Below are 23,051 nucleotides of genomic sequence, written 5' to 3'. Positions count from 1 at the left end.
TTCCTGGACCAGGGCTCGAACCCGTGTCCCCTGCATTGGCAGGTGGATTCTTAACTGTTGTGCCACCGAGGAAGCCCTATTTTTATTTTTTAAATTTATTTTTTGGCTGTGTTGGGTCTTCATTGCTGTGCGCAGGCTTTCTCTAGTTGTGGCGAGTGGGGACTATTCGTTGTGGTGCGCTACCAGGGAAGCCCCAAAGACTCCCTTTTATAATCATTTTGAACCTGATCACTCTGTCTCCATTCCCCAATAATCGAGCCTTCACACCATCACCAAATTTATCTTTCTAAAGTATTGATCTGCTCTTGTCACCCTCCATTTATTAAAAAACAATCAATGTCTCCCTGTTGCTTTCAGAATAAAGTCCAGCTTCGTGTCATGTAATCTAAGGCCCTTTTGTTTGTGGCTCTATGTTAACTTTTCCAGCTTCTTGTATTGCCGTTGCCCTCTCTTTATCTTGCTTCAGCCACAGTAAAGTACTCTCAGCTTTGTAAACACATTATATATCTTCACAATGTCTTACATTTGTTCAGACTGTTTATTTTTTGACCCACGTTGACTGAAATGCTTATTCTCTTCTTTTAACAAATTCCTATATTATCCTGTGATGGTCAGCTCTGAAATTTTGCAGTCTGTGACGCTTTCTATGGTTCCATCTTTTCCTACTTTTTCATCCACCTAAATTCAGAATTCTGACCTCTCCCAACTTTGTGTTTCCTTAGTTCTTAGTTTAGCATCTTTATCATAACACCAAAATCTGATGTGTATTATCTCTGCCAAGAGATTGAGAGTGCATTGAGGCTAACTTCATTTTACATGCCAAGACTCCACAGTAGTACTTGCCTCAATAAACATTTGTTGGATGGATTTATTTGGTTGATGCACATACTCCAACTCTGCAGTTTTCTCGGAACCCCAAGAGGGAGGGCATAAAGTTTATAGTAATACCCTATTTCCTCTTTGTCTTGTTCTCCACATACATACCTTCCCCAAAGACTTGGCTACTTCACTTGCAATTATATTCCACAACTCTTAGCGATGTTAGTTACTGAGGAAAATGAATATTTTTTCCTTGTCCAAAAAGATGGAAGCTCAGGGTTATACTAAGAAGTGGTAGCCAAATCAATGCTGCCTAGTTAGAAAGGTAACAATGACAAAGAAAGTAATGATGGGATAACATTTAAACTCTTTATCATTTTCAAATGACCCAATATTACATACAGACAGGTGGCCCTCTGTCTTGCTTCAGCCACATTAGAGTACTCTTGGCTTCCTAAACAAATTATATATTTTCATAACTTTCTTGCTTCTGTTTTGGTTTTTCATATTTTTGACCACATTGACTGAAATGCTCCTTCTTTTCCTGGAACAAATGTCTGTATATCCTCTAATGTCCAACTCTGTCTCCATTTAACTCAGGATATCCAGTTTGTTCTGATAAAGGGATTGATATTATTGCTTACACTGTGTTTGAATTTGTAGTTTGAGTTCTTTGGATGTGGGATTTTAGAAAGCTTAGAGCTCTCTGTGTGGCATGCTGTAGTGCCTATTCACTGTTATGTGCTACCCTAAATTTCATGGGCTATCCCACTTCTCCCCCCTGATTCAGGAGGGTGAATCATGGTGGAGAGAAACACGTCAGAGTCATTGAGCTGAGTATTGGTCTTGCTGTAATCAAACAGTTTGGAAAGTGAGTTATAACTGAGAATGCAATGGCGAAGACATTGTCAGAAATATAAGTTGCGTGAATCCTCCTGATTCTGGTCTCCTAGCACTCCAATGACTAGATAAAAGAAGACTGGCTGAATTCACCACTGAATTCAGCATGCTTTGTGATTAAAAATAATTTACGTGGTGCCAATAGGTTTTTACTTTTTAACTTTTACAGTTTGGTGGATGGTCTGAAATAAGGCGAGTTGTAGCTCACTAGCAACCACCGTTTGCTTGTTTGGACCATTGGCACTCAGCCTATAAAGCACTATTGTTCTGACTGGTGGAAGAGCCATTGGGATGTTCAGAAACGTATTCAGGTTGCAGCCTAAGTGATCTACAGTTCACATGGTTCAGCCTAACTATTTATATGTTCCTCTCTGTTTTTTCATCTCTCTTAAAGCCGTAGCTTTATGTCTTATTTTCTTCCATCTTTCTGTTTTCTTGTCCTCCTCTTTTTATCCTTCCTTATTATTAGCTTTCTCCTTTAACTTGTTCTGTTTTATTCTTTTTAGAACAGTTGCTTTCTATCTCTTTACCCAACCATAATATGAAATTTAAAAAATATTTAATGAAAATACTATTACTTTAAATAGTAAGTACAGTGTTTTATTTTTTATTAAAAAACTCATGTAGCTTTTCTTAAATCATTTTTTGGGTACATAGTCCTTTATTTCCTTTTATTTTTTCTGTAGGTTAGTGGCCTTTGAGTTGGGAGGGGAATCTTATAAACTTCTCTCTAAAGAGATATCTGTCAAATTAAAAATTTTAAACCATAAAAAATGGAGGTTTTTTTAGTTCTGCATCCTCACAGTCTGTTATTTTTGCTTTGAATTCATAATTGTTTTTGACTGAAGAGAAAATGCCTTAAGAAGAGGCTTTTACCTTTTGTTTTTGGAAATAAAACTTTGTTTTAATGACATCCTATGATCCTACATACCCTAGTGTGTCTTTCCCACAGTTATGTTTCTATTGAACAAGATAGTGTCAGCTTTTATAGAATATAGATGGGAAGCATAAGTTAGATACAGGTAATTTTCCTCTCCCTTTGAGGTAACCACTTGTTTTCTAGTTTAGGTCACATTCATGACCATTATTCAAGTCTTGGTCTTTATTTTCTATGTTGCATTGTAAGAGAAAATTAAAGCCACTTTCCTCTATAGGTTTACTAGTGAGATCAAGGTATTATTAATATATGCAAAGGCTTCAGGAAGTTTTGAGACTTAAAAATATCAATTGTATAACCTAAGGTCTAGCCTCTCAGAATTGGAAGAAACCATAGAGATCATCCAGGTCAGGATATACACAGTGTCAATAAGCCAGTTGCAAAGTGATAGCTTCCCTGTTTCAAGAGAGAGAATAAAAATATAGAGCATAATTTTGGAAAAGTTCAAACTGGTTGTGTTGAGTCTTTTGTTGATATTTAAGGAATATAAACCCAGCCAACATTAATTGTACTTTTATATTCGTGAAATTACTCCTATTCAAGGTGTGGATTTAGAAGATATGATTAGCAAGTGAGTAGTATATTATTATTATTATTATTATTATTATTTTTTTTTTTTTTTTTTTTTTTGCTGTATGCGGGCCTCTCACTGCTGTGGCCTCTCCCGTTGCGGAGCACAGGCTCCGGACACACAGGCTCCGCGGCCATGGCTCGCGGGCCCAGCCGCTGCGCGGCATGTGGGATCTTCCGGGATAGGGGCACGAACCCGTGTCCCCTGCATCGGCAGGCGGACTCTCAACCACTGCGCCACCAGGGAAGCCCTATATTATTATTTTTAATGTCATAAAATTAATAGAATTTCAACATAGGACATCTAAGGATTTAACAAAATTAGTTTCATGTTCCATGTTATACACTACTGAATTTGACTTTAAAAAGTTTTGATTAAAGTTGAACTATTAATTTTAAATTCTATGAATTTAATAATGATTTAATCAACTACTAATTAAAACCGAATTTCAAGTTCAAGCTGCTTAATGATCATGCTTATTAAAGCCCATCAGAGGTTCAATAGATCCAGTTGGGTCTTTTAGTCATTACTGTGAGGTTTTTTTTTTTTTTACTATGAGTTTTTGTATCTGCTTCTCTTGAAGCAGGGGAGCTATCATTTTCAAATTGGTATTATTAGGATTTGCTTTGTGCTTTCCACAATGAAATTTTTTTAAGTCCATCATTTCTTGAGATTTGTTTTTCTGCCACTCGGTAATATTTAGTTACAGCTCTAGGAGAGACCACATATTGAAAAGGGAATTCTAGTTCTCATGAGGTTTTGCTCAAAGAATATTTTATTCTCTAAAGAACTTGTGATTGAAAATGGTCAAGTGTATATTTTTTCCCTATACTTTGGGGGTTTGACTGATTATATAATAATAACGATTGCTAGCAGTAGATAGGATTTTGGCAAGTGCTTTGATTGCTGTGCTTTGTGGTAAAGCAAAAGTTTCTTGATAATATTTTTGCATCAAATGATCAGTTAGGTTTGCTTTAGAAGGACATGTTTCTGATTTTGCAGGAGGCATTCAAAACTAATGGGCTAATAAAAATTCTGTTCTGAATTTTTATTCAAAATCTGTTGATTCCTGCTTTTTACCAATAATAGGAGTAGTATTTATATATGAGCATTGTTTTTGCTAATATAAACATCACTTTCTGTCTCTCGTAGTGGTCCTTAAAAATTTAATACTATTAAATAGTATTTCTCAAATGTGTGTATGTTTGTATTTGTGTATTTAAATGTGCATTATATGACTGGCTTCCTAAATTTATAATGTGGGCATAAAGCTTTTTTATTAAGCTTTTTGAAATTTATTAATATATATATTCTTAAGTTTTGAAAATTTAAATCTGGGAAAAAATAAAATGGTATTGTGTTTGTGTGTTTGTGTGTGTGTGTGCGTGTGAGTGTGAGTGTGTGTGTGTGCGCGTGTGCGTGTGTGTGTGTGTGACAGAGAGAGAGAGAGAGAGAAGGAGAGAGAGAGAGAAAGATAGAGATAGAGGGAGATATTTATATGTCAGGGCCTAAATTGAGATTGGACAGTAGCATTTTCTGAAAAATAAACTAAGTGTAAAGCTGTGTAAGGGAAGATGACAGTTCATCATATGCCATAAGCATTGGGATCATAGAATGCTCACATCCGTGGAAGCAGCATAGGTGAGCAAGGAGAGAAAAAATAGTAAACTGTTTTATGAAGAAGTAAGAAGATTAGTTATCTTCAATATGATCAAAGGAAAAGCTGCAGATGGTGATGATTATGAAAGCTAACCAGATCAAATTCAGTTTAGCTGAGCAAGCTCTCCTGGAGTCCTTACAAATGGGCTGCCTATGTGGTAACTGGGTGGAAAATAAAATAAAAAGGTGAGATGTGGAGCATAAGTATGTGATGTCGGTTGCAGGTTCTGATGCTCCTCTGTTTTTTTCAGAATTCCTTTGTAATGGCTTAAAATATATTTAAACTAATTTAAAAGCTTATGTGAGTTCAAAACTGTTCAGAAATTATAGGTGTTACGTATCACTGCTACAAAAGTTCAACCTACTTTTCTTTTATTAGTTTCTGCTTTATAACAAAGTGAATCAGTCATAAATATACATCTGTTCCCACAACCCTTCCCTCATGCATCTCCCTCCCTCCCACCCTCCCCATCCCACCCCTCCAGGCGGTCACAAAGCACCGAGCTGATCTCCCTGTGCTCTGCGGCTGCTTCCCACTATCTATCTACCTTACGTTTGGTAGTGTATATATGTCCATGCCTCTCTTTCGCTTTGTCACAGCTTACCCTTCCCCCTCCCCATATCCTCAAGTCCATTCTCAAGTAGGTCTGTGTCTTTATTCCCGTTTTACCCCTAGGTTCTTCATGACATTTTTTTTTAATTCCATATATATGTGTTAGCATACGGTATTTGTCTTTCTCTTTCTGACTTACTTCACTCTGTATGACAGACTCTAGGTCTATCCACCTCATTACAAATAGCTCAGTTTCATTTCTTTTTATGGCTGAGTAATATTCCATTGTATATATGTGCCACATCTTCTTTATCCATTCATCCGATGATGGACACTTAGGTTGTTTCCAGCTCCGGGCTATTGTGAATAGAGCTGCAATGAACATTTTGGTACATGTCTCTTTTGGAATTATGGTTTTCTCAGGGTATATGCCTAGTAGTGGGATTGCTGGGTCATATGGTAGTTCTATTTTTAGTTTTTTAAGGAACCTCCATACTGTTCTCCATAGTGGCTGTACCAATTCACATTCCCACCAGCAGTGCAAGAGTGTTCCCTTTTCTCCACACCCTCTCCAGCATTTATTGTTTCTAGATTTCTTGATGATGGCCATTCTGACTGGTGTGAGATGATATCTCATTGTAGTTTTGATTTGCATTTCTCTAATGATTAATGATGTTGAGCATTCTTTCATGTGTTTGTTGACAGTCTGTATATCTTCTTTGGAGAAATGCCTATTTAAGTCTTCTGTCCATTTTTGGATTGGGCTGTTTTTTTTTTTGCTATTGAGCTGCATGAGCTGTTTATAAATTTTGGAGATTAATCCTTTGTCAGTTGCTTCATTTGCAAATATTTTCTCCCATTCTGAGGGTTGTCTTTTGGTCTTGTTTATGGTTTCCTTTGCTGTGCAAAAGCTTTGAAGTTTCATTAGGTCCCATTTGTTTATCTTTGTTTTTATTTCCATTTCTCTAGGAGGTGGGTCCAAAAGGATCTTGCTGTGATTTATGTCATAGAGTGTTCTACCTATGTTTTCCTCTAAGAGTTTGATAGTTTCTGGCCTTACATTTAGGTCTTTAATCCATTTTGAGCTTATTTTTGTGTATGGTGTTAGGGAATGATTTAATCTCATACTTTTACATGTCCCTGTCCAGTTTTCCCAGCACCACTTATTGAAGAGGCTGTCCTTTCTCCACTGTACATTCCTGCCTCCTTTATCAAAGATAAGTTGACCATATGTGCGTGGGTTTATCTCTGGGCTTTCTATCCTGTTCCATTGATCTATCTTTCTGTTTTTATGCCAGTTCCACACTGTCTTGATTACTGTAGCTTTGTAGTATAGTCTGAAGTGAGGGAGCCTGATTCCTCCAGCTCCATTTTTCGTTCTCAAGATTGCTTTGGCTATTCGGGGTCTTTTGTTTTTCCAAACAAATTTTGAAATTTTTTGTTCTAGTTCTGTGAAAAATGCCAGTGGTAGTTTGATAGGGATTGCATTGAATCTGTAGATTGCTTTGGGTAGTAGAGTCATTTTCACAATATTGATTCTTCCAATCCAGGAGCATGGTATATCTCTCCATCTATTTGTATCATCTTTAATTTCTTTCATCAGTATCTTATAATTTTTTGCATACATGTCTTTTGTCTCCTTAGGTAGGTTTATTCCTAGATATTTTATTCTTTTTGTTGCAATGGTAAATGGGAGTGTTTTCTTGGTTTCATTTTCAGATTTTTCATCATTAGTGTACAGGAATGCCAGAGATTTCTGTGCATTAATTTTGTATCCTGCTACTTTACCAAATTCATTGATTAGCTCTAGTAGTTTTCTGGTAGCACCTTTAGGATTCTCTATGTATAGTATCATGTCATCTGCAAACAGTGACAGCTTTACTTCTTCTTTTCTGATTTGGATTCCTTTTATTTCCTTTTCTTCTCTGATTGCTGTGGCTACAACTTCCAAAACTATGTTGAATAAGAGTGGTGAGAGTGGGCAGCCTTGTCTTGTTCCTGATCTTAGTGGAAATGGTTTCAGTTTTTCACCATTGAGGATGATGTTGGCTGTGGGTTTGTCATATATGGCCTTTATTATGTTGAGGAAAGTTCCCTCTATGCCTACTTTCTGCGGGGTTTTTATCATAACTGGGTGTTGAATTTTGTCGAAAGCTTTCTCTGCATCTATTGAGATGATCATATGGTTTTTCTCCTTCAACTTGTTAATATGTCAACCTACTTTTAAAATGCTAATTTCATTAAACAAATCTAGTGACTAAGTAAAGGTATTTATTTTTTACCTGTTTGTTTTTTCTATAATTTTTAACCTTATTAACAGTTCCCCTTAATTGCTTTTATTCTTATTTATGGTTTGAGTCAACTTTTCCATTGCAGATCAGCAGGGCTCATTTGGCTAATTTCTAGATATAAAAGTTTGCATATGCTTTTTTATGTTTTTTTCACAAGTTTGTATTAGAAATTTTTATCTACATGCATATCAATTTATGATATTCATGCATGATTAGCAAAAGTGAGGGATGAGTTTTTATAGGCTCAAAGGAAGATAAGATGATAGAATGACATGTTAGATTAAGCCAGAAATTCATTTACTTTAGCAGTGTGTATAGTATACCAAGGTCGAAATACTACATAGTTCTTTGTCATCTCATTATCTTTCTGGTTAAAGATATTCTATAACCAACCTTGACTCCTCTTTACTAATACATTTTGATATTTTTAGTCCCCTTTCTACACTGGTTGTAGATTCATCATGACATCTATAAAGTAGTCCTTGGTTCATGGTGAGTGATCAATAAATGTTCGTCCAAACATCATCTGGTTAGCCAACATAGCAGTAAGGAACTTTTATTCCTAGGGTAATAAACTCTTTATGTGAATTATGTCCAAGGCAAAAAGAAGTGAGTTCTTTTATCCTACCATTTTGTCTTTTAAACTTCTGTGCATGTTTAGAATTACAGAATTTGTTGAATCAGCATTTTAACATTTAACCTAAACTTACTCTTTATGTCACGCAATAAAGCATGTTAATCAAAAATTAGAAACTTAGTATTTTATCTTGCTTTGCACTTTGTTTTTGACCCAGTAGTTTTATTTATTTAGTTAGTAGGTTCTGTTTTTATTCTAGAATTTCTTGCATACCAAAAGGCTACTAAGAGAACTAACAGCTTTGAGAACAAAATTTAAATATAAGTGCAATCCACACTTAATAAAAGTTCCAAATGTTTTCTCTATATGAATGAAGAATGGAAGCTCCATTTATAAAACAAAACAATTTATTAGGAAAAAAATTGTCAACTGTAAAAAGAAAAGGACACTTTGCTGTATACTTGAAACTAACACAGTTTTGTAAATCAACTCTACTTCAGTAAAAAACAATGAAAAGGAGTTTTTCTGGTCATAACCTGGTTCATAAACCTATTAGATGTAAGTAAAATTTGTATTGGCTGTATTATGAGACTATGACCCAGATATCTCTGTAGAAAATTATAATACTACTAATTATAAATAGAATAGCAACTTTAAGGCATAGTTAATTAATTCTTTTTAAGCCTGTCATTCATCAAATCTTTTCTTTATTGTTTGAAAAATTTTACACTAATCAGTGTTTCCTGGCTAATTTGACATTAAATTTGGTTTTAAACTGTAATGGTATTGAAATTTTAGTTCATCTTTTTAAAATTGAAATATAGCTGATGTACAATATTATGTTAGGTTATACAACATAGTGATTCAACATTTAAATACATTATGAAGTGATCACCATGGTAAGTCATCTAGTAACCATCTGTCCCCATACAAAGTTATTATGGTATAATTGAGGATATGCCTTATGGTGTATAATGCATCCCTGTGACTTATTTATTCTATAACTGGAGGTTTGTACCTCTTGATTCCCTTCACCTACTTCACCCATTCCCCCATCTCCCCTCTGGCAACCACCATTTGTTCTCTGTATCTATGAGTCTGTTTTCATTTTGTTTTGTTTATTTGTTTTGTTTTTTAGATTCCACACGTGAGATTATATGGTATTTGTCTTTTTCTGTCTGACTTATTTCACATATTTAGCTCATTGTTTAGTCAGTATTGAACCCTACACTTGAAAGAGAAGAATTATTGTTGAACTAGGAATTTAATTGAACCTTTATATTAAGCTGACTCCAAGTATGCAATTTTTCTGGAATTCTACATTTATACTTATATAAATTTCTATTCCTTGAGATTGATTGGGACTTAGCCGCAGTTGGCATTTCATAATAGAAAAACATATATTTTGGCGACAGGTTGATCTGGGTTTTAATCCACAATTCCATCTCATAATAGTTGTGTGACCTTTAGTGATATGATCCCTCTGAATCTGTTTGCTCATTGTAAAATAGTGCTAATAATATCTACTGTGCATGATTTTCAGTGAGCATTAAAGATAATATATGTATTGAAATAATAGAGTGTGTGTATATGTATGTAATTTGTGAATATGATGCTGGATTTCCTCTGGAAATACACTTCTATGATAATATTAGGAAAATGCTGAATAAGAAGTCCTAGGATACTAAACCTTTAGGACATTAAAATATATTGTAGGGAAGAACTTCTGAAATGATGGAGTAAGGAGCTTGGTGAACCTAACAAAAAAAATTTAATTGGTGAAAAATTAAAAAAACAACAACAAAAAACCAACCATATAAAGCTCTGAAAATTGTCCTAAGGGCAAAGGAGAAACTTTCATTCAAGAAAATCTACTAATCATCAAAATTAACAACCTTAGTTCTTCAAAGAACACCATCAGAAAAGTAAAAAGACAACTTATAGAACGGGAGAAAATATTTGCAGCTCATATATCTGATAATGGAGTTTTTACTGAAAGAACTCTTATAACTCAACAATAGAAAGACAGCCTAATCGAAAACTGGACAAAAGATCTGAAAAGAGACTTCTCCACAGAAAATATATAAATGGCCAGTAAACACATAAAAAGCTGCTCAGTATCACTAGTCATCAGGAAAATGCAAATCAAAACCATGATGACATATTGTATCACATACACTAGGATGACTGTAATAAAAAGGACATGTAATAGCAGTTATTGGCAAGGATGTGAAAGAATTGGAATCCTCATACACTTATGCAGGGAATGTAAAATGATGCCTCCACTTTGGAAAATAGTTTGGAAGTTCCTCAAAATAGTTTGGAAGTTAAAATTGGAGTTACCATATGACTTAGTAATTGTACTCCTAGGTATATACCCAATAGAAATGAAAATATACATCTACATATTCATAGCAGCATTTTTTTGTTTTGTTTTGTTTTGTGGTACGCGGGCCTCTCACTGTTGTGTCCTCTCCTGTTGCGGAGCACAGGCTCCGGATGTGCAGGCCCAGCGGCCACGGCCCAGCCGCTCCGTGGCATGTGGGATCTTCCCAGTCCGGGGCATGAACCCATGTCCCCTGCATCGGCAGGCGGACTCTCAACCACTGCGCCACCAGGGAAGCCCCATAGCAGCATTTTTGATAACAGCAAAGCAATTGAAACAACCCAAATGTCTATCAGCTGATGAATCGATGAACAAAAGTTGGTAAAAACATAACCTGGAATATTATTCAGGGATAAAAAGAAATAAAATACTGATCAGTGGTTCAAAATGGATAAAACTCGAAAACATTAAGCTAGGTGAAGGAAACCAGACACAAAAGCCAGACATATAATCTATAATTCAATTTATATGAAATGTCTAGAGTAGGCTATCTGTAGAGATCGAAAGTAGATTAGGGTTGCCTAGGGCTGAAGGGATTGGGAGAAAATGGGGCGTGACTGCTAATGGGAATGGGATCTCTTTTTGATGTGATGAAATTGTTCTAAAATTGATTGTGGTGATGGTTGAGCAACTCTATGAATGTACTAAAAACCATTGAATTGTGTACTTTAAATGGATGAATTATGCAAGTTGTATCTCAAGCTATTGAAAATAAGAAAATCTAGTAAACTTCAGTAAGAACAGCAAGAGTGTGGGATTTGAGTAATGGCTGGTTCCATAACCCCTTTTCTACCCCCTGCTCCTTGTTATAGAACCTCTACCCTGGGCTGTTGCAGCCAAGAGGATGATCCCTTCCTCTCTCTCTAGCTCCAAGGCTGGGGCTATGCTTTCATTGTAGGAGAGGTACACTGCTGGAATTTCTCATCTCTCAGACCCCTGTGTTATAGCAACTCTATTCCAGGCAGGCGGGGCTGAGAGGACCAGATCTCTCTTCCTCTACCCAGCTTTCACTTGGAATATAGTAGTTCTACCCCAGGCATGGCAGGCCAAGAATATTGGGGCCAACTGCCCTTGCCCCAGAAGACCACGGGTTGCACTTGGTCCCTTAGAGAGCAGGATTGTTGTTTTGGAAAAGTGGGTCCTCACTCCCAGCTCCAATGCAGCGGCACAGGAGTTCTGCCCAGGGGGATAGGCTGGCTGGCTGTAAGGGGAAAGAGCTCTGCAGCTCTATTTAAGGGGACTGACCTTATTTGACATAAGATGAGTGAAAACTGAAACAACATATCAAATCTTATAGGATGCTGCTAACACAGTGCTTAAGAGGAAAATTTATAGCTGGAGTCACTTGTATTAAAAAAAAATCCTCAAATTAATAACCTAACGTTTCACCTTAAGAAACTAGAAAAAGAAGAGCAAACTAAACCCAAAACAAGTGGAAGAAAGAAACAATAAAGACTAAAACAGAAACAAAAGAAATAATAATATGGAATAATAGAGGAAATCAATGAAACCAAAAGTTGATTCTTTGGAAAGATAACTAAATTGATTAACATTTAGTTAGACTGACCAAGGGAAAAAGAGAGGAGACTCAAATTATTAAAATCATGAATGAAAGAGGGGACACAACTATTGACTATACAGGAATAAAAGAATTATAAGAGAATACTGTGAACAACTATATGCCAACAAATTAGATAATTTAGATGAAATGGACAGATTTCTAGAAAGACACAAACTACCAAAACTAGTAAAGAAGAAATAGAAAATCTGGATAGACCTATAACAAATAAAGAGATTGACTTAGTAATCAAGAAACTTTTCTTAAAGGAAAGTCCAGGCCCAGAAGGCTTCACTGGTGAATTCTACTAAATGTTTAAGAAGAATTAACGCCAATTCTTCACAGATTCTTTCAAAAAAGAGAAGAGGAGGCAACACTTCCCCTCTCATTATGTGAAGTTAGTTTTATTACCCTGATAACAAACCAAAGACACAGCAAGAAAAGAAAACTCAGACCAGTCTTCCTTTTGAGTATAGATGCCAAAATCCTCAACAATGTGCTAGCAAACCAAATCCAACAATTTATAAAAAAGATTTCACACTATGATCAAGTGGGATTTATCCCATAATGTAAGACTGGTGTAACATCTGAAAATCAACTATTTAATAGACTTTATTAATAGAATGACAAAAACCAAATGATCATCTCAATAGACAGAGAAAAAATTTGATAAGATTCAACATTTTTCATGATAAAGATGCTCAACAAGCTAGGAGAAGAAAGGATCTTTCTCAACCTGGGAAAGATCATCTATGAAAAACCTAGAGCCAACATCAAAGTTAATGGTGAAAGACTGCTTTCTTTCCAAGATCAGGAACAAGACAAGGATGTATACTCTCACCATGTTTAGTCAACATGGTACTGGTGGTTCCAGCCAGGGCAATAAGGCAAGAAAAAGAAATAAAATGCATTAATTTTGGAAAGGAAGAAGTAAACTATCTATTTGCAGATCATGTAATCTTGTATATTAGAAAATTATAAGGAATTCACACACACACAACTATTAGAAATAATAAATAAGTTTAGCAGGGTTGCAGGGTACAATGCAAGATCAATACCAAAATCAATTGTATTTCTATACACCAGCAATGAACAATCCAAAGATGAAATAAAGGAAGCAATTTCATTTATGATAGTGTCAAAAGGAATAAAGTACTTAGGAGTAACAAAATAAGTACAAGAATTGTATGCTGAAAACTAGAAATCATCACTTAAAAAAATTAAACAAGACCTAAGTGAATGGAAAGACATTATGTGTTCATGGATCATAAGAACTAATATTATTACTTGTTAAGATATTAGTACTCCTCAAACTGATGTATAGATTCAGTGCAATCTCTATCAAAATCCCAGCTGGATTTTTGGAGATACTGACAAGCTGATTGTGAAATTCATTTGGAAATGCAGGAGACAGAATAGCCAAAATAATCTTGCAAAAGAAGAGTAAAGTTGGAGGAGTAACATTTCCCAATTTTAAAGCTTACTACAAGGCTATAGTAATCAAGACACTGTGGTATTGGCATAATGTTGACATATAGATCAATGGAAAAGAATTGAGAGTACTGAAATAAACCCCTACAATTATGTTTAATTGTTTTTGAAAAGGGTGCCAAGTTAATTCAAGTTAATCATATTAAAAGAGTAATATTTTTCAGCAAATGGTGCTGAAAGAACTGGGTATCCACAAGCTAGAGAATGAATTTGAACCCCTACACAAAAGTTAAATGGTTCATAGGCCCAAATAGAATAGCTGAAACTACAAAACTCTTAGGCACTGATTCTTTAGGAGCCACAGCAAAAGCACAAGTGACAAAAAAATAGTTACAATGATACAAAAATAGATACAAATAGATACAATGTATCTACAAATAGATACAATAATTCACCAAAATTAAAAACTTCTGTACTTCAAAGGATACTGTAAAGAAAGTGAAAACAATCACAAAGTGCTAGAAAATTTTTGCAAATCAAGTGACTGATAAAGAACTTGTATTCAGAATGTATAAATGCCTCTCACACCTTAATATTAGAGAAATAACAATTAAAAATATGCTAAAAGTTTAAGTGGACATTTCTTCAAAGAATATATACGAATGGCCAATAAGCATGTTAAAAGATTTTCAAAATCATTCATCAAGATTATGCAAATCAAAACCACAATGAGATGCCTCTTCACACTGATTAACATGATTATAATTTAAAAATGGACAGTAGCAAGTTTTGGTGAACATGTGGAGAAGTTGGAATCCTCACACTTTGCTGGGGGGAAGGTAAAAAATGGAAGCCCCTTTGGAAAAACAGTTGGCAGGTTTTTAAAAAGTTAAACCTAGAGTGCCCATAAGACTCAGTAGTTTCACTCCTAGGTATATACCCAGGAGAAGTGAAAACATACATCCACATAAAAACCTGTACATGGATGTTCGTAGCAGCATTATTCATAATAACCAAAAAGTGGAAACAACCCAAATGTTTTTCAACTGATGAATGGATAAATAAAGTGTGACTTATCCCTATGATGTAATATTATTTAGCAATAAAAATAAACAAAATACTTATACATACTATAACACAGCTGAACCTTGAAAATATTATTCTTTGTGAAAGAAGTCAGTCATAAAAGGCTGTATTTTATGATTGCATTTATATGAAGTGTCCAGAAGAAGCAAATCTATAGAAACAGAAGTAAGAATGGTGGTTGCTTGGGCTGGGTATGGAAATGGGAGAGTGGAGAGTGGCAGTCAATGCATATGGCATATATTTTAGTGGGGACAACAGTGTTCTAAATTTAGACTGTGGTTATGATGGCACAATTCTGTGAATATACTAAAAACATTAAATTGTACAGTTTAATTGGGTGAATTGTATGTTACATCAATTATATCTCAGTAAAAATAAAAAATAAAGTTACCATAATTAAGAATTGATACTGACAAAATAGAGAAATCAATGAAACAGAGAGTTCAAAAATAGCTATGAATATGTATGGGAATTTAATGTGTCATAAAGTTGCATGCATTCAGGAAAAAACTTCAGCTCTGAGGAACAACATACTCATGTATCTCCTCTCTCTACATGCAACGTTGCTCACACAGAACACTGGCAGTCACCAAGTGTGTGTAGATTTCCCCACACCAAGCAATTCTGCCACACCAGCTACGTGTCGTACTACTGAACTCAATTCTGACATTATGTACCTGGAGATAGTGTCAGATCCCACAAGTTAAGAATTCAGTTCCATAAGACTGCTCCCCCCTCCCCCCTTCCCTACACACACACACACACACACACACACAGAGGCCAGTTGCAAGTGTTTCTGACCACCCAGCTATAAAGCGGAGGTTTCCACAACTTCCTTCTCAGGTTCCATTAATTTGCTAAAGTGGCTCACAGAACATAGGAAAACAGTTTATTTACTAGATTGCAGGTTTGTTTTTATAAAAGTATAACTCGGGAACGGCATAGGGCAAGGTATGTGGGAAGAGTCTCTGAGCTTCCATGCTCTCTGGATATGCCATCCTACTGGCATCTCCAGGTGTTTCCCAACCCAGAAGCTCCTGGAACCCCATTCTTCTGCATTTTCATGGAGGCTTCATTATGTAGGCATGATTGATTAGATCACTGGTCATTGGTGATTTTACGTACTTGTTTATTTATTTATTTATTTATTTTTGGCTGCATTGGGTCTTCGTTGCTGTGCGCGGGCTTTCTCTAGCTGCGGTGAGCAGGGGCTACTCTTTGTGTTGGTGCACGGGCTTCTCGTTGCTATGGTTTCTCTTGTTGCAGAGCATGGGCTCTAGGCATGTGGGCTTCAGTAGTTGTGGCATGCAGGCTCAGTAGTTGTGGCTCGCGGGCTTAGTTGCTCCGTGGCATGTGGGATCTTCCTGGACCAGGGATCGAACCCATGTCCCCTGCCTTGGCAGGTGGATTCTTAACCACTGCGCCACCAGTGAAGCCAGCCATTGGTGATTGATTCAACCTCTAGCTTCTCTCTCCTCCCAGGAGGTTGGTGGGGGTGGGGGGTGTGGAACTGAAAGTTCCAACCTTCTAATCACATGGTTGGTTCCCCTGGCAACCAGCCCCCATCCTTAGGTTATCTAGGGTCTTTCCAAAAATCAACTCATTAACATAAAACTCAGATGTGGTTGAAAGGAATTTTGACAACCATTTCACCTTTATCACTCTGAAGCTATTTCGGGAACTGGGAGCAAAACTAAATAGTATAACAAAAGATGCCTTTATGGCTCTTATACAGGAAATTACAAGGGTTTTAGGAGCTATGTGCCAGGAACCATGGGTGAAGATCAAATATATATTCCTTATTATAAATCACAATGTCATACAGTATGCCAAATCAATGTATAAAGATAGATTATCTCATAGTTTTTAAGTAACTGGCTATACATAAGAGGAAACAATATAATTAAGTCCCTGCCATATTGCTTACATCAAACAAATTCTAGATTGATCAGAGTCATAAAAGAGGAAGATAAAGAGGGAGGGGATATAGGTATACATATAGCTGATTTACTTCATTGTACAGCAGAAACTAACACAACATTGTAAAGCAATTTTATTCCAATAAAAAAAAAAGCACCAGAAGAAAAAGGGAATTTAGGTGTTTTATAATCTTGGAGCAAGGAAAGTACGACACAAAATCTAGAAGTCCCAAAGCAAATTATCGATAAATTTGATTACCTAAAAAATTTTTGTTTCTAAGAATGTAGTCAGAAGGCAAATGACAAGTTAGCAATAATGATTTGCAACATGTATGACAAAGTGATTGTTTCCATAATTTGCAAAGGACTGTAATAAATCACTATGGAAAATGTGGACAATGTAATATAGAAATGGGCACATGAGAAGGCAGTTCACAGAAAGAGAAATACAGGTGGCTCATAAACATATGAAAAAATGCTTAATCTTATTTAAAATTAAAGAAATGCACAGTAAAATAAGTTGATAATGCTTACCATTGGAAAGGTATGGGGAAATAGGCACTTCTGCTGTTCATTGTAGTTTACACAAGTTGGACTCTTTAGAGAGCAATTTGATAACCCTTGTCTAAAAATAACTGTACATACCCTTTACCCATCAAATTTATTTCTAGGAGTTTATTGAGTAGATATACTTGAATGTGCATGCAAAGATATAGAAGTACATATGTAAGGATGTATATTGTAGTATTGTCACTAGTAGAAAAAATGCAAATAACCTATAAATCTTAGCAGTAGGGGACTGGTTAAATTCATTTACAATGGATAAATTAATTCATCTAAACAATGGAGTGCTATGCAACTGAAAAAATGTGATATGGAAAGGTGTTAAGAGACATACTATGAATGAAAAAATAAGTTATATACTATGATCCTATTTGAATTTAAAATTGTATATAATATATATTTATATAAATAAAATTTTTATTATATAAAATATAGTTTTATTATATATAAAATTATATATTAAGATTTCTATAATTATAAAGCAAACTCTGAATAAAATGTACCTATGAGGATTGAGTTACCTTCTCTTTTTCTCAATTGCTTGATTTTTTACTGCAAGGATAATGTAGATAAACTCAAAGAATTTAATAGAATACTTAAATGTTTAATAATTAAAAGTAATGATTGGGCTTCCCTGGTGGCACGGAGGTTGAGAGTCCACCTGCCGATGCAGGGGACACGGGTTCGTGCCCCGGTCCGGGAAGATCCCACGTGCCGCGGAGCGGCTGGGCCCGTGAGCCATGGCCGCTGGGCCTGTGCGTCTGGAGCCTGTGCTCCGCAACGGGAGAGGCCACAACAGTGAGAGGCCCGCGTACCGCAAAAAAAAAAAAAAAAGTAATGATTAAAAATAACTTTACAGTGTATTATCACATATATATAATTGGTACTTTATAAATACTGTGTTTTTTCAGATAAACTTTGGTGCCCATTGGTAATAATATATTCCATTTTGACTCTTTTACTTATTTAATTTTTTAATAACTAAAGTTTGGTGTTTCTTTTTCTATGGATATGAATCTTACGTCGGTCTGTGAGTCTGTACTTTGATAATATCCAGAAATCTTCATTTGGGCCTCTTTGCTCAATTGGTCCTCATAGTGTTTCCTAACACATTAACAATGTGTATGCTTATTTGCCATGGGAAAGTGTTTTTTGTTTGTTTGTTGGCTTGTTTTATTTGCAGTTTTTCAAAAATCTAATTGAATTTTGAATGTAATAGGTACACATAATAAACGATTTCAAAGATAAAAGGTTATACAGTGAAAAGTAAAATTTCTTTCTTCCCAACCTTTGGCCACCAAGATTCTCTTCCCAGAGACAACCCTAGTTACTACTTTCTTGTGATTCTATGTAGCGATTCTCTCTACATTTACAGATATGCACACATACACACACACATGAATTTTACACAAATAGTAAAATGGTAGCATATTAAATATACTGTTCTCTTTTTTCCCCCTGATATTAACTTGTTTAATATGATGACATTAAAAAGCATGTTACTAATGATATGCAAATGCAGAAAATTTAAAGTCTGGTTTTGTTTTGTTTTTGTTTGTTTGGTTTTACTTCCCAACTCAGAGGGCTTTCAGTTGGACATTGGATCGTTTATTTTATAGTAGAACATACCTTTTCCACCTCCTCTTTTGTTTTTAACTCCAAGATATAGCTTAGAGATCTTTCCATATTAGGATATGAAGAAGAGCTTCCTCCTTCTATTTAAAGTCATTGTAGATGAATCCTAATTGATTTAACAATCTTCTGTTGATGGCATGTTGGTAGCATGTTTAATATGATATTTAACTCTTACTTTATCTACTCAGTATTGTCTAGGTGCTGGGGATACATTGATGAGGACAAAAAATAAAAGACCATATTTTTATTGACCTTGAATTCAATGAGATAGACATTAACAAAAGACCTACTCAAATAAATGTGGAATTACAACTCTAATAAGTGCTGAGAAGATTCTAATAGAGGGAATTGATATACTCAGGGAGTAAAAGATAGCTTTTCCAAAAAAGTGATAATTGAACTGATGTCTAGAGACAGAATTATTAGTTTTGCATATTTTACAGATGAATTTTGTCCTGTAATATCTATATCCATTTCTTCTGTTTCTATAAGCATGCCTCTACCTTGTCAGCTTTTAAACATGCTTAAGTTTCTCACTCATTAAAAAAACCAAAACTCTTCTCCATCCCTACTCTTCTTTCCAACTACTGCCCTTTATCTCCCCTTCTCTTCTTACCAAAAAAGTGTTGTCTAAACTTCCCGTTTCCATTTACTTATCTCTCACTAAATTAAGACAAAAAAGTACAGGCTTACTCCTGCTTTGACCTGTTCTAGTCTGGGTTATAACAGATTTCATCATGGTCACCAGTGACTTCCATGTCCGGTGAACACTTGTTAGTCTCCATTTTGCTTGAATATTCTGTGACATTGGACATTGGACAGGTGACATTGAAATGTTTTTGTAATCTTGGTTTTCATGACATTATCCTCTTCTGTTTTTCTTCCTCCTTTTCCGGTCTTCTTTGCTGACTTTTTCTTTTCTAAGTATTAAATTCTGGAGTTCCTTAGTCTTTATCCAAGGCTCTTTTCTCTTCCCATCAAACACTCTCAAGGCAAGCTCACATATCCCTAGATGAATCCCAAGCCTATATCTGACTTCTCTTCTGAGCTTTATGCCATTATGTCCAGCTGCCTCCTGTATTTTTCTACTTTATTTGTTCTTTGTTAATTCAAATATATTTAGGGTCTGTTATTTGCCAGGTATTCTACTGGTACTGGGAGTCTCATAAAGGTATTTTAATGGAATATGATCAAAACAGAATTTATGATTTACACTCCCTGCCAAAAACAAGCAAACAAGTAAATAAACAAACAGAAATAGCCAAAATAAGACCTTTTCTACTTCCGTCTTTCTCACTGAAGTACTGAAATACGCCCAACTCTTCTAGTCCAAAACCTTGGTTGGGATCAGTCTTTTTTTTTTTTTTTTAACTTATTTATTTTTGACTGCGTTGGGTCTTCGTTGTTGCGTGCAGGCTTTCTCTAGTTGCGGTGAGCGGGGGCTACTCTTCGTTGTGGTGTGCAGGCTTCTCATTGTGGTGGCTTCTCTTGTTGTGGAGCACGGGCTCTAGGTACACGGGCTTCAGTAGTTGTGGCTTGCGGGCTGTAGAGCACAGGCTCAGTAGTTGTGGCGCACGGGCTTAGTTGCTCTGTGGCATGTGGTATCTTCCCGGACCAGGGCTCGAACCTGTGTCCCCTGCATTGGCAGGCAGATTCTTTTTTTTTTTCTTGTATCCTTAGTGTATTGTATCTATAGATCATATTGGGAAGAATTGATATCTTAACAATATTGAGTCATTTGACCGTTGAAATGGTATATCTCTCCATTTATTTAAGCCCTTTAAGATTTCAGCAATGTTTTGAAGTTTGTAGTATACAGGTCTTGCACCTTTTTTGTCAGATTTATTCCTAACTATATCATATTTACTTATAATATTATAAGTGGTATTTAAAAAATTAAGTTTCTTATTATTCACTTCTACTATATAGAAATAGAATTTCAATTTTGATGTTATATTCTACAACATTGCTAAACTCACTTATGATTCTTATAACTTCTTGTGGATTCCATCAGATTTTCTGTATAAATTTTTCTTTTTTGTTGTTGTTTTTTTTCCACACACACACACTGTATTTTATTTTTACAAGAGTATAAATAAACTGACACCAAGCATTGTAAATGGATGGCCACAACAAAAGCAACAGTGATTGCAATTACCAAACACGAAACACATTCATACTATGTCATAATATTGACATTCAGTCCAGTAGTCCTCCACTGTAACAGGTCCTTTATTTTGCAGTGAAAATTGATTTGTATATTTTTTGCCTCTGAGTCCTTGTGGGATTTTTTTTTTAATTCAAACAGAAAGTCACAAAAATTATAGTCATCCTCATAAGTTCACTCAGTCCCATGTAATTAATTTTTTTTTCTCATCTTGATCTTTTTTTTTTTTTTTGTGGTACGTGGGCCTCTCACTGCTGTGGCCTTAAAGGTTATTGAATCTGTAGATTGCCATTATATACCCCAAAAATCTGATTCCCTAACAAGAAACTTCTTGCAATACAAAAAGATAACAGATAATTAAAATATTTGCTTCATAATACAACTTATCGATATAATACATTCATTCCTCAATTGTCTAAAATGATTAGGAATTGTGGCACTTTCTTTTGCATAAAACCCTTTCCTCTTCTTAAAACCCTGAGGTGAAAGGTTATTAATGTAATAAAACTAGAACCACAATTCTTCTCATTTCTGTATTAGACTGCAGTTAGGTTTAAAAATTTTTATAAAGAAATGTGGCAACTTGTGAAGCTGCTCTATAGAGTTTTTTTAAGAAAACATTCCCAGAAACAACTTAACAAAAAAAGACCCTATGAAAACATCCTTTTAACACTTGTTAGCGTCTAGAGGAGCGCCATTTTCCATCTCTACCACTGTCTCCTCTGTTATCATAGTCATGGCTCTAGCCATTGTGATTTCTCTCTTCACAGAAGAAATCATCTCTGTGTCCTCTGTAATGATGGTCGGACCCGTGATCAGTGTAAAGCTGTTCACGGCTATAATGTCTATCCACTATGTAGGGATGAGAATTCTGTCTGACTTTTTGCCATGATAATGGTGTATCTTGGCGGCACTGGGAGGTTGAAGACTGGTTAAAAGTATGATTATGTGACTGAACTGATGGGGAAAATCCTGGTTGATCCAGATGTGGAGAACCAAATTTCCCTCCATATGACATCTGTCTCAAAACACTGTTCATCACTGCTTGTCTCTGAAAATTTTCTGAAGAAGAAAAAGATCTTTGAATTATCGGTGCTGATGGAGTCATGTTATCCACTGTCCTTTCATACCTGCTAGGAGATGTGGAAGTAGGGCTTGAACTTCCAACATGATGCTGGGGATATGACAAACGGACCTCCTGTGAGGCATGGCTACTTCCTGATCTAAACTGAATTTTGATGGGTGGGCCTTCCAAAAAGTTTGATTCCATTAAGCAGATTTATGGCATAAGGAACAGATACTTCACGTTTGAAATTCACAAATGCAAACTGCTTTGGTTTACCATCCTTATCTTTTGGAATTTTCACTTTTATTACTGGCCCAGCCTGGTGGAAAAGCTTGAAAAGCAGCTCCTCTGTCACTTTCGTTTCAAGGTTGCCCACAAAGAGAGTACGATCCGCTTCGGCTGCCACCGCCCCCATCTCAGCATCGCCGCCTCCCGAAAAAGTGGGGTCAGTCTTGACTCCTCATTTTATCTGAGCACTTCTCCAATCTCATCTAATCCAATCCAGTCCAATCCACTCCAATCCAGTCAATGTCATCTAACCCAGTGCAGTGTTACCAAGGTTGGCCATTGCACCTTCTAAGTATACACCCCCCCCCAACAACATCCTTCAGTGCATACACCCCACACCCCTTTTGCTCTGCTAAGACCCTAATCTAAGCTGCCATCACCTCTTGAGTAAACTGCTGCAGTTCCTTATAACTGGTCATACTGCATTCACTTTTGAACACCATCTGGCAATTTGCTACATGACTGCAAGTGTGATCTTTTAAAGTTTTCCTTAATTTCTCTGTGTCTCTGTTTCCTTATCTGTAGAATTGGGATAATGATAGCCCTTCCCTCATAGATTTGTTGTGAGGATAAAACGAATTACTATGTTAAAATACTGAGAATAGTGCCAGGCACTAAGACCTCAGTAAATTGTTATTGAGACC

At 35.8% G+C, this 23,051-nt stretch overlaps 1 protein-coding gene and 1 pseudogene across 2 annotated transcripts in view; one reads left to right on the top strand and one right to left on the bottom strand.

The window, feature by feature from the left end:
* Positions 1–23,051, top strand: part of CCDC171 (coiled-coil domain containing 171) — a gene marked incomplete at its 3' end in the record, with an annotated part of 346,216 nt that overhangs the window by 93,050 nt on the left and 230,115 nt on the right. The window lies entirely within an intron of this gene.
* LOC308619189 (RNA-binding protein 7-like) lies at positions 21,796–22,540 on the bottom strand (annotated as a pseudogene). The gene has a single exon. The product of its transcript is annotated as an RNA-binding protein 7-like (transcript).

The sequence above is a fragment of the Mesoplodon bidens genome, assembly GCF_964165515.1.
Source record: "Mesoplodon bidens genome assembly, chromosome: 6".
Taxonomy (NCBI): domain Eukaryota; kingdom Metazoa; phylum Chordata; class Mammalia; order Artiodactyla; family Ziphiidae; genus Mesoplodon; species Mesoplodon bidens.
This window is presented reverse-complemented; position numbering and strand designations above follow the sequence as displayed.